The sequence below is a fragment of the Poromitra crassiceps genome, assembly GCF_964638095.1.
Source record: "Poromitra crassiceps genome assembly, chromosome: 12".
NCBI classification, from domain to species: Eukaryota; Metazoa; Chordata; class Actinopteri; order Beryciformes; family Melamphaidae; genus Poromitra; species Poromitra crassiceps.
In genome coordinates, this window is record NC_139632.1 from 10,835,567 (window position 1) to 10,843,723 (window position 8,157).

The following is an 8,157-nucleotide window of genomic DNA, read 5'->3' on the forward strand; positions in this document are numbered from 1 at the left end:
ACAAAGGGATTTGCTGTATCTCCAGTTTAAGGAGAACAAAGAAGAAACCCTGTCTGTATTAGTCACACACACATGCACGCGCGGCACAAGACACACAGCACGGTGCCATGAAATGTGTCTTCTGCCTTTCTCCCATCCTGGCTCCTAGTTTCCTCTAAGGGGCGGGGCCAGGGGCAGCTTTCACAGCGTCACCCGGGGTCTGACTTCGTGCATGTTTTTCAGTGGGGGTTCATTGATGTTATACGGAGGGAACCCAGGTGAGCACGGGGAGAACATGAAAACTCTTTTCATTAGATAGCACACCTAGGCACTTACTGAATTCATGGGGAGACATACCCCCAGCACCAACAGTTGTGGTAATCGATCCTATATAGGACCTTGCTGTGAGGTGACAGGACGACCACTGCGCTGGAGGATAGCCGGGGGGGGGGGGAGTGAGGGTCATTTCCGGTAACTTGATAAAGGGGCGTAGGTTTGTTGCATTTCCAGATGATTGATAGGCGGATATCTCCAATTGTCTGGGAGCGAAGACTGCTGGGCATTATGCTAAGACCATTAAAAACATACAAACCAACATGATATGAAAGGGACACAGTACATCAACCTATACTGTAATCTTTCAGAATAAAGGAATGAAAAGCAGTGGTGGCCCAATGGTTAGAGAAGCGAGCTTGAAGGTCGTCTGTTCAATCCCCGGGACCGGCAGGATAAATCTGGGTGTGGAAAGTGAAAAGGCAGCACTTGCACTCATTACCACCACTGAGGTGCCCTTGAGCAAGGCCCTTAACCCCAACTGCTCCAGTGGAGTTGCTCAGTGGCCAGCAGATCAGACTGTGGTTGTACTGGTCAGCTTCCAGGTGTGAATGTGAACAGGGCGCTCCTGAAAAAGAGAGCATTGCTCTCAGTGAGACCCCCCCTGTATAAATAAAAAGGTTAAAGCCAAGCAACACAGGGTGGACCAATACAATACTGCATTGTTGTCCATCCAACTCGTACATAGACTAAACTTTTCTATATACTTGTGTATTGTAGTTGGGCTCAAACATTGCACCTGTTTTCTTTAATCTTGTTATACTTTATATAATGTTGACACTTGTGTGTGGCTAATTGATCATTGTATAAATGATCATTCATTTCACTCATCCAAACATAAACATTGGCATGACAAATCATGATTGAGCAGTTTTCAAGAATCCTTTAATTGCTTAACCAACTAATTAATCATCCTCTGTAATTATTCAATTATTATATTTTCATAGAGCTAATTCTATCATCAACATAATTAAATTGCATAATCAGAGTAATAGAGTGTGAATGGTGGAGTCACTCTGCATTAGTTTTTGCATAGCGGTGTCATCTGGCTGTTGGAGGAAGCCATTGTGTTTGGCCTCATCTCCGTTCATCTAATACGGCAATATATCTGTGCACGGCGATATGACTTAATGAGGAATATAAGCCCCTCTGTGCAGATACATTTACAGTGCAGCGTTCTGCCATTCAAGCCAGCAATAATAATTATGGCTGAAGAAAAAGACAATAAACAAACTCCCTGGCCTCAGCACAGCCGGCACGAAAAGTTTGCACATCAAGCCTGAAACTGGCTTAACGTTAATCACTTGTATTCCTTTTGAAGCTATTCCAAAAAATGTGTTTAAAAAAGGGCATCTACGTTCCAAAAGTCATAAAAGTTATTCACGTTTGTAAAGATGATCCTGCTGAACCCAAATTCGCGTCCCCATAAACTTTTGTTAACCACAGACCTGTAAACTATGAATGAAGTTTGGCAACATTCAGCAGATACACTGCGGCGAGTGTGGCCAACTTCAGTGACATTACATGCTCATACAGTAGCATTACTGCTGCGAGCGAGGAGCCGATGGCTGTACCCGGTTAGCATAACGTTAGTTACAAAAGCACGTCGACAAGTGTTTTCTCACTGCCAGTAGGGGTTGACCGATACTAGCTAGTCCGACTGGTCACACAGGCAGCGCTCCTCACTGCTTGTTAAAAATGTCCAAATAGGCGTTATTCTGATAAACTGGTCACATATTTGGAATATATGTTACGTTCTCATCCGAACAAATAATAAAACTTTATAACAGTTTGTGTTTTTTTGCTTAAACAGCTTTTTGGCAAGCCTAAAAATGATAAAGGTAGGAGTAATCTACTTACGGCTCTAAAACGGAATAACAATTACCAAATGATGATGTAAGGGATAATGTATATTGAGGCGGTGATTACGGGGGAAATAATGACCGACAGGTGGATTGAGCCCGACGCGTAGCGGAGGGCTTAATCGTTCACCTGAAGGTCATTATTTCCCAGTAATCACCGCCTCAATATACATTATCCCGCTTAGAACACGGCCTACAACTAAATCATTCAATAATCTGACAAAAATAATTATTCAAATATATTTTTTAATAGCGTTTTCAACGACAAAGCGGTTTCATTCGTAATTGGCACACAAGACACCACAGCTGCAACTGGTTGGCCTAATTAGTAGTGGCTTGCTGACAAAAGGCTCTTATCAACTGATTAATCCAGGTGTGGCAGAGCAGCGGTCGGTTGTCGAGAAATAATGACCGGTGAATATTGTTGATTGACCAATCAGAATCGAGTATTCAAGAGAGCCGTGTTCTAAGAGCTGAATATACACACGCCCACAGAAGAGGAAACACACAAAATGTTACAGTAGAACCAATTTAGGCAGCAAAAATGTGTATTGATGACTAGTGAATGGGGACAGACTTGAGTGTGTCTTTAGTGCTGAGCTCTATGTTTCGCAATGTTAACTTACATTTATCCCCACCAGTGTTGGGCAAGTTACTTTCAAAATGTAATATACTACATATTACTAGTTACTTTCATTTGAAAGTAATAAGTTACTTTACAATATTACTTTCTGTGTAGAGTAACTCATTACTTATTACAGTACTTTTGCATTACTTTCACCAAAACAACAGCAGCAGCAGAATGATGCCACCCCGGAACCATCCCGAAAAATAATTTAAACCGCCTTGAAGTCAGTGTAAACAATCCAAAATTCTAAATGTTATTATTTTCCTTTGTTATTGTCATCTATAGTGGTTATTTGCATAAAAACACAGTTTGATTAGGGAATGATTGTCTCTTTATTTAAATATGTGCTTTGATTTAATAAAATGTAACTCAATTTGTAACTTGAGTTACTTGACAAAGTAACTGGTATTTTCATTCATTTCATTTCATTTGCCTTTATTTATTCAGGAAAAGTCAGTTGAGAGCGTAACCCCTCTTTTACAATGACGCCCTGACATAATACAAATACAACAAAACATCACAATCAACACCAAGTATCAAAAGAACACAAAGCCAATACAGTATGAATAATACAGAACAGCATTTCAGATACTAAAAACAGGAACACTCAACTGATACTGTATCCTCCAATAAAAGTTTAAACTGATTAAGTGAAACCAGTTGATTTAGTTTCAGTGATTTCTGCAGCCTGTTCCACTTGTCTGGCGCATAAAAACTAAAAGCTAATTTCCCAAGTTCAGTATTAACACATTCAGTGCCAGCCATGTTTTCAATCCTGTGGGTAAGTTGTGCCAGGGGTGTTTTTGACGATTCTGGCTCATTTTACAACGGCCGAGGATTCTTTTCTGTTAAGAATTCATGAACACCAATCATCTAAAAATAACTAATAGAATGTGTGCTTTCTCTGTCTAAAAGAGTTAGTTTGCAGAGTTAGTAGTTATGTAGATATTAGCCGTTGAGTACAGCATGGTTTCAGCGTCTGGAAATTTATTCAGAGATAAATGGCTTTTTGTGAAACAGTCACTTTAACCATTCATTTTTGGCATCAGTAAGACCGTCAGACATTCTAAACAATAGTTTTGAACAGTAATTTCCTCCATAACAACAGGAAACACCCCTCTCATTCAAACTCCTCCCTCCGTGTGTCTTCTCCTCCTTCCTCCTGGCTGTACAGCGGGCGTGTCAGAAGCGCTTTTGCTGCTGCCTGCCTGTGTGCCTGCCTGCCTGCTTGCCTGCGTGCGGACGCTCCTTGTGCGAGTCAAGATGGGCCGGGGAATGCGTGGGCGATGGGCAGATGTTGATTCTGGCCTTTCTGAGGTGTTTCAAAGTGTGTTTCACCTATGATCTATTTTGCAAATCGCTCTCCGCTCTCTGTGTGCTGCTGCCGGTGCGCGGCCGCTCTCAGGCAAGACAAGTCTTGAATGGATTACTGTAAAATCGCCACGCCATTTCCTTGAACGGCTTGCTCCCGGCAGTTTTTTCTTTGATTTCGGTCGTCTGGGGGAGCACTGTCAACACTTAGTGGGTCGGTAAAATAGATTATACACATTATCTTGCTCCAATAGTGATCTCGAAGATGTAAAAGTTGTTGATTGATGTCCCACCGTCAAAAAAAAAAAATGTTTATGTAAGACGAGTAAACTCGGCTCTGGCACTTAAGCGTTGGATTATGTAAGACGAATTATTTCGGCTATGGCACTTAAGGTGTTAATGCGGGGGGTTTCAAGGGTTAGGTATTCCTGTGCACGTGTTCTATGTGAGAGTGATTTGAGCTTTAAATGAGATGTGAGATATGAGGGTAACTTATTGAGTAATGCCTTATAAACAAAGAGGAGGCAGTGGTGTTCCCTTCTAACACTAAGCGAGGGCCATCCTAATTTCTGATAAAGCAAACAATGATGTGTTCTGAATTTATCCCCAGTTATGAACCTTAAGGCACTGTGATAGCAGGCATCAAGTGATTTTAATGCGGAAGGGGCTGCATGCATATATAGTATTTCACCATAATCCAGAACTGAAATGAGGGTTGACTGAACAATATTCTTTCTATTTTCAAAAGAGAAGCATGATCTATTTCTGTAGAGGGATCCTAGTCTAGTCCTAAATTTCTTTTTGATCTGAGAAATGTGAGTTTTGAAATGAAAGCTTTTCATCTAGCCAGATGCCTAAGTATTTATAAGTGGCCACGCGCTCAATCTTCGCTCCATTAAGGGAGCAGATATTTAGTGACATGTCTTGGTTTCTAGCACGTGAGAAGAGCATAAACTTAGTTTTAGATTCATTTAGAACTAATCTGAGATCAAAGAGAGTATAATATTACTGAAATCCTATAAGTAATACGTTATATTATTGAGTTACTGCTAAAAGTAACATGTAATATGTTACTTTTGTAATGAGTTACCCCAACACTGATCCCCACCTTCTTGCTTGCAGTCCCCTCTTTGCCTCTATCAGATGAGCCAGAACCCTCCACTCAAAAGACAGTTGAACCAAGAGATGGGTGCTGTTCCTGTGGTCTTTATCACATTCGCACATCACAGATAAACTGTGTAGACACACGCACATATAGGCTTCTGGATAAATACGCCCACTGGTTGGACGTGTGACACCTTCCCTTCATAAAACATTTGCAATGTTTCAGTGACATATAGCCAGTCTCTACACAAGGCTAAATCCTACCTAATTCTGGTCTCACAGGGGACATGGGGCCCCAATAAATACAACAATATGAGAGAGAGAGAGAGAGAGAGAGAAGAGAAAGACAGATGAGAGATACAGCGAGACAGACGTAAGAGGAGTGTGTTCTGCTTCTTCCCTTTCAGGGAGACTGGTTGACCTGGGTGGTAGGCTCCCCAATCACAGGAGGATCGAGACCAGTTTACACCAATCAGATCGCTTCAGTGTGAGGTCTCAACCTGTCACAGCAGTTTCGTGACAGTAATTGTCCAATCACAGCAGCATGGTGACAGGTTTCTCCAGGAACTTGCGGAACTCCACGAGCCACTGGGCGCCGACCGCCCCGTCCACAACCCGGTGGTCGCAGCTCAACGTCACCGACATCACACTGGCTACATCGAAGCCTTTTTCATTATCGGCAGGCAGCAGCCGCTTCTCTGAGCCTCCCACAGCCAGGATACACGCCTGAGGAGGGTTGATGATCGCGGAGAAGTTCTTGACGCCAAACATCCCCAAATTAGAGATAGAGAATGTACCTCCCTGGAACTCGTGCGGCTGCAGTTTGCTGTCTCTTGCCTTGGCAGCGAGAGCCGACACATCGGAGCTGATGGCAGCCAAACCTTTGGTGTGGGCGTTGAACACTATGGGCGTGATCAGACCGCTGGCTGTGCTCACCGCCACACTCACATCCACAACATGATTTTGGCGCAGAACCGTGTCCATCCAGGAGGAGTTGGCCTCAGGAACCTTGAGACAGGCCAGAGCACTGGCTTTGATGATGAAGTCATTCACACTAAGTTTGATATTCTGGGCTTTAACCTCAGCATTGAGTTCCTTCCGAAGCTCCAGCACTTGGTCCATGTGGACGTCTACAGACAGATAGTAGTGGGGGATGGTTTGTTTGGACTGCGTCAACCTCTGAGCAATAACCTTGCGGATATTGCTGATAGGGATATCTGTGAAGGCGCCAGTAGGGGCAGCTGTAGGTGCAGCAGGTGTAGTAGGAGCACCCGGAGCTGCAGCAGGAGTAGCAGCTACAGCAGGGACAGCCTCGGGTGAGACAAAGCTCTCAATGTCTTTCCTGGTGACGCGTCCATCGGGGCCAGAACCGCTGACCTGTGCCAGGTCGATTCCTTTCTCAGCTGCCAGTTTCTTGGCGAGGGGGCTGGCGAACACGTGCCCTTTCCTGGCCGCCACTGGGGCAGCGGCAGCAGGAGCAGGGGTGGGTGCTGCAGCAGGTGGCGCTGCAGCAGGTGATGCTGTGGCATGAGGTGTGGCGACCTCTGCCACACCAGTCTCTACATAGTCGTCGAAGGCAGCGATGTCACTCTCCCTCTCTACAATAATGCAGAGTGGCGTGCCCAGCGGGACGTCCCGAGTGCCCTCTGACACCAGGATTTTGGCCAAGTATCCCTCCTCCTGCACCTCTAACCCGATAGTTGCCTTGTCAGTCTCAATCTGAGCCAGCAGATCTCCTTCGCTCAGCCTCTCTCCAACCTTCTTCTCCCAGCACTGCACTGTACCCATTGTCATGGTGGGAGAGAGGGCAGGAAGCGGAATCTTCAAGTGTGTGGGGTAAGAGCTCCCTGGGGCTGCAGGGGGAGGAGGAGGAGGAGGAGGAGGAGCGGCTACTGATGAAGGAGTGGCACCAGCTGCTTTTAGTGAGTCCACCGTGACGTCCTTGAAGGCTGGGATGAGGTCAGGACTGTCAACTGTGATGCAGATCACTGCTCCTACAGGGACGTTCTGGGTCCCTTCAGGAACCAGGATCTTGGCCAGATAGCATTCCTCCAGTATCTCAAATCCCACTGTGGCCTTGTCAGTCTCCACCTCTGCTATAACTTCGCCCTCGTTGATCTTTTCTCCCTCCTCCTTCTCCCAGCGAGCGATAGTTCCTGTCTGCATGGTGGGAGACAGTGCAGGCAGCTCCACCTTTTGGTGAGGGGGCAGGCTGTAGAAGCGCTTCGTCTGACAGCTGCTGGCAGGCTGGGGATACCGCGGGAAACCCAACCTGTGGCCCGTGAAGACGCCGCCGTTAACCCCTCCACATGCAGCCCTGCCCCGGGATGCTGCTCCGGAGTGAAGCCGCCTGAGCGCAGCAGCCCCAGAGAGGGCACGGGGACATGCAGCCCCAGAGAGGGCACGGGGACATGCAGCCCCAGAGAGGGCACGGGGACATGCAGGGAGTCCGGCCGCCACGCTCGGCCTGAGCTGCAGGAGCAGACGAAGCATCTGGCAGCAATTGAAACACCACACAAATCTACTGAATTATGTACAAGTCAGCATCAGAGAGCTCTGCTGGTAGCTAATGGTCATGTTGTCATTGTGACATCATCAGTGATGTCATAAATCAAGTGTGACATCATCAGAGATGTCATAACTCTTTCTTTTCATTGTGACATATCATTAGTGATGTCATAACCTCAATTGTGACAACATCAGTCATATAGTCTGCAGGGTCTCTCCACCCTAAACGGATTTGAAGACTTTTCAATAAATGAGGGTCCTAGCTAAGCTGGGCCAGATAAGTGTCAGTCAACTGCAGCTCCCATTCTTAAATCTCCCATAGTATTAGGTATTCACAGCAAATGCTGGGAAATCTATTTTTTTGTCCAGTTCTTATTCTTATACGCTGATTGTAAATGGCTCTAGCTCAGTGGTTCTCAAACTTGTTCACAT

At 45.5% G+C, this 8,157-nt stretch overlaps 1 pseudogene across 1 annotated transcript; it reads right to left on the minus strand.

Annotated features, from left to right (window-relative positions):
• Positions 1–5,751: 5,751 nt before the first annotated feature.
• On the minus strand, positions 5,752–7,710 carry LOC310786559 (dihydrolipoyllysine-residue acetyltransferase component of pyruvate dehydrogenase complex, mitochondrial pseudogene; annotated as a pseudogene). The gene has a single exon. The product of its transcript is annotated as a dihydrolipoyllysine-residue acetyltransferase component of pyruvate dehydrogenase complex, mitochondrial pseudogene (transcript).
• Positions 7,711–8,157: the final 447 nt, after the last annotated feature.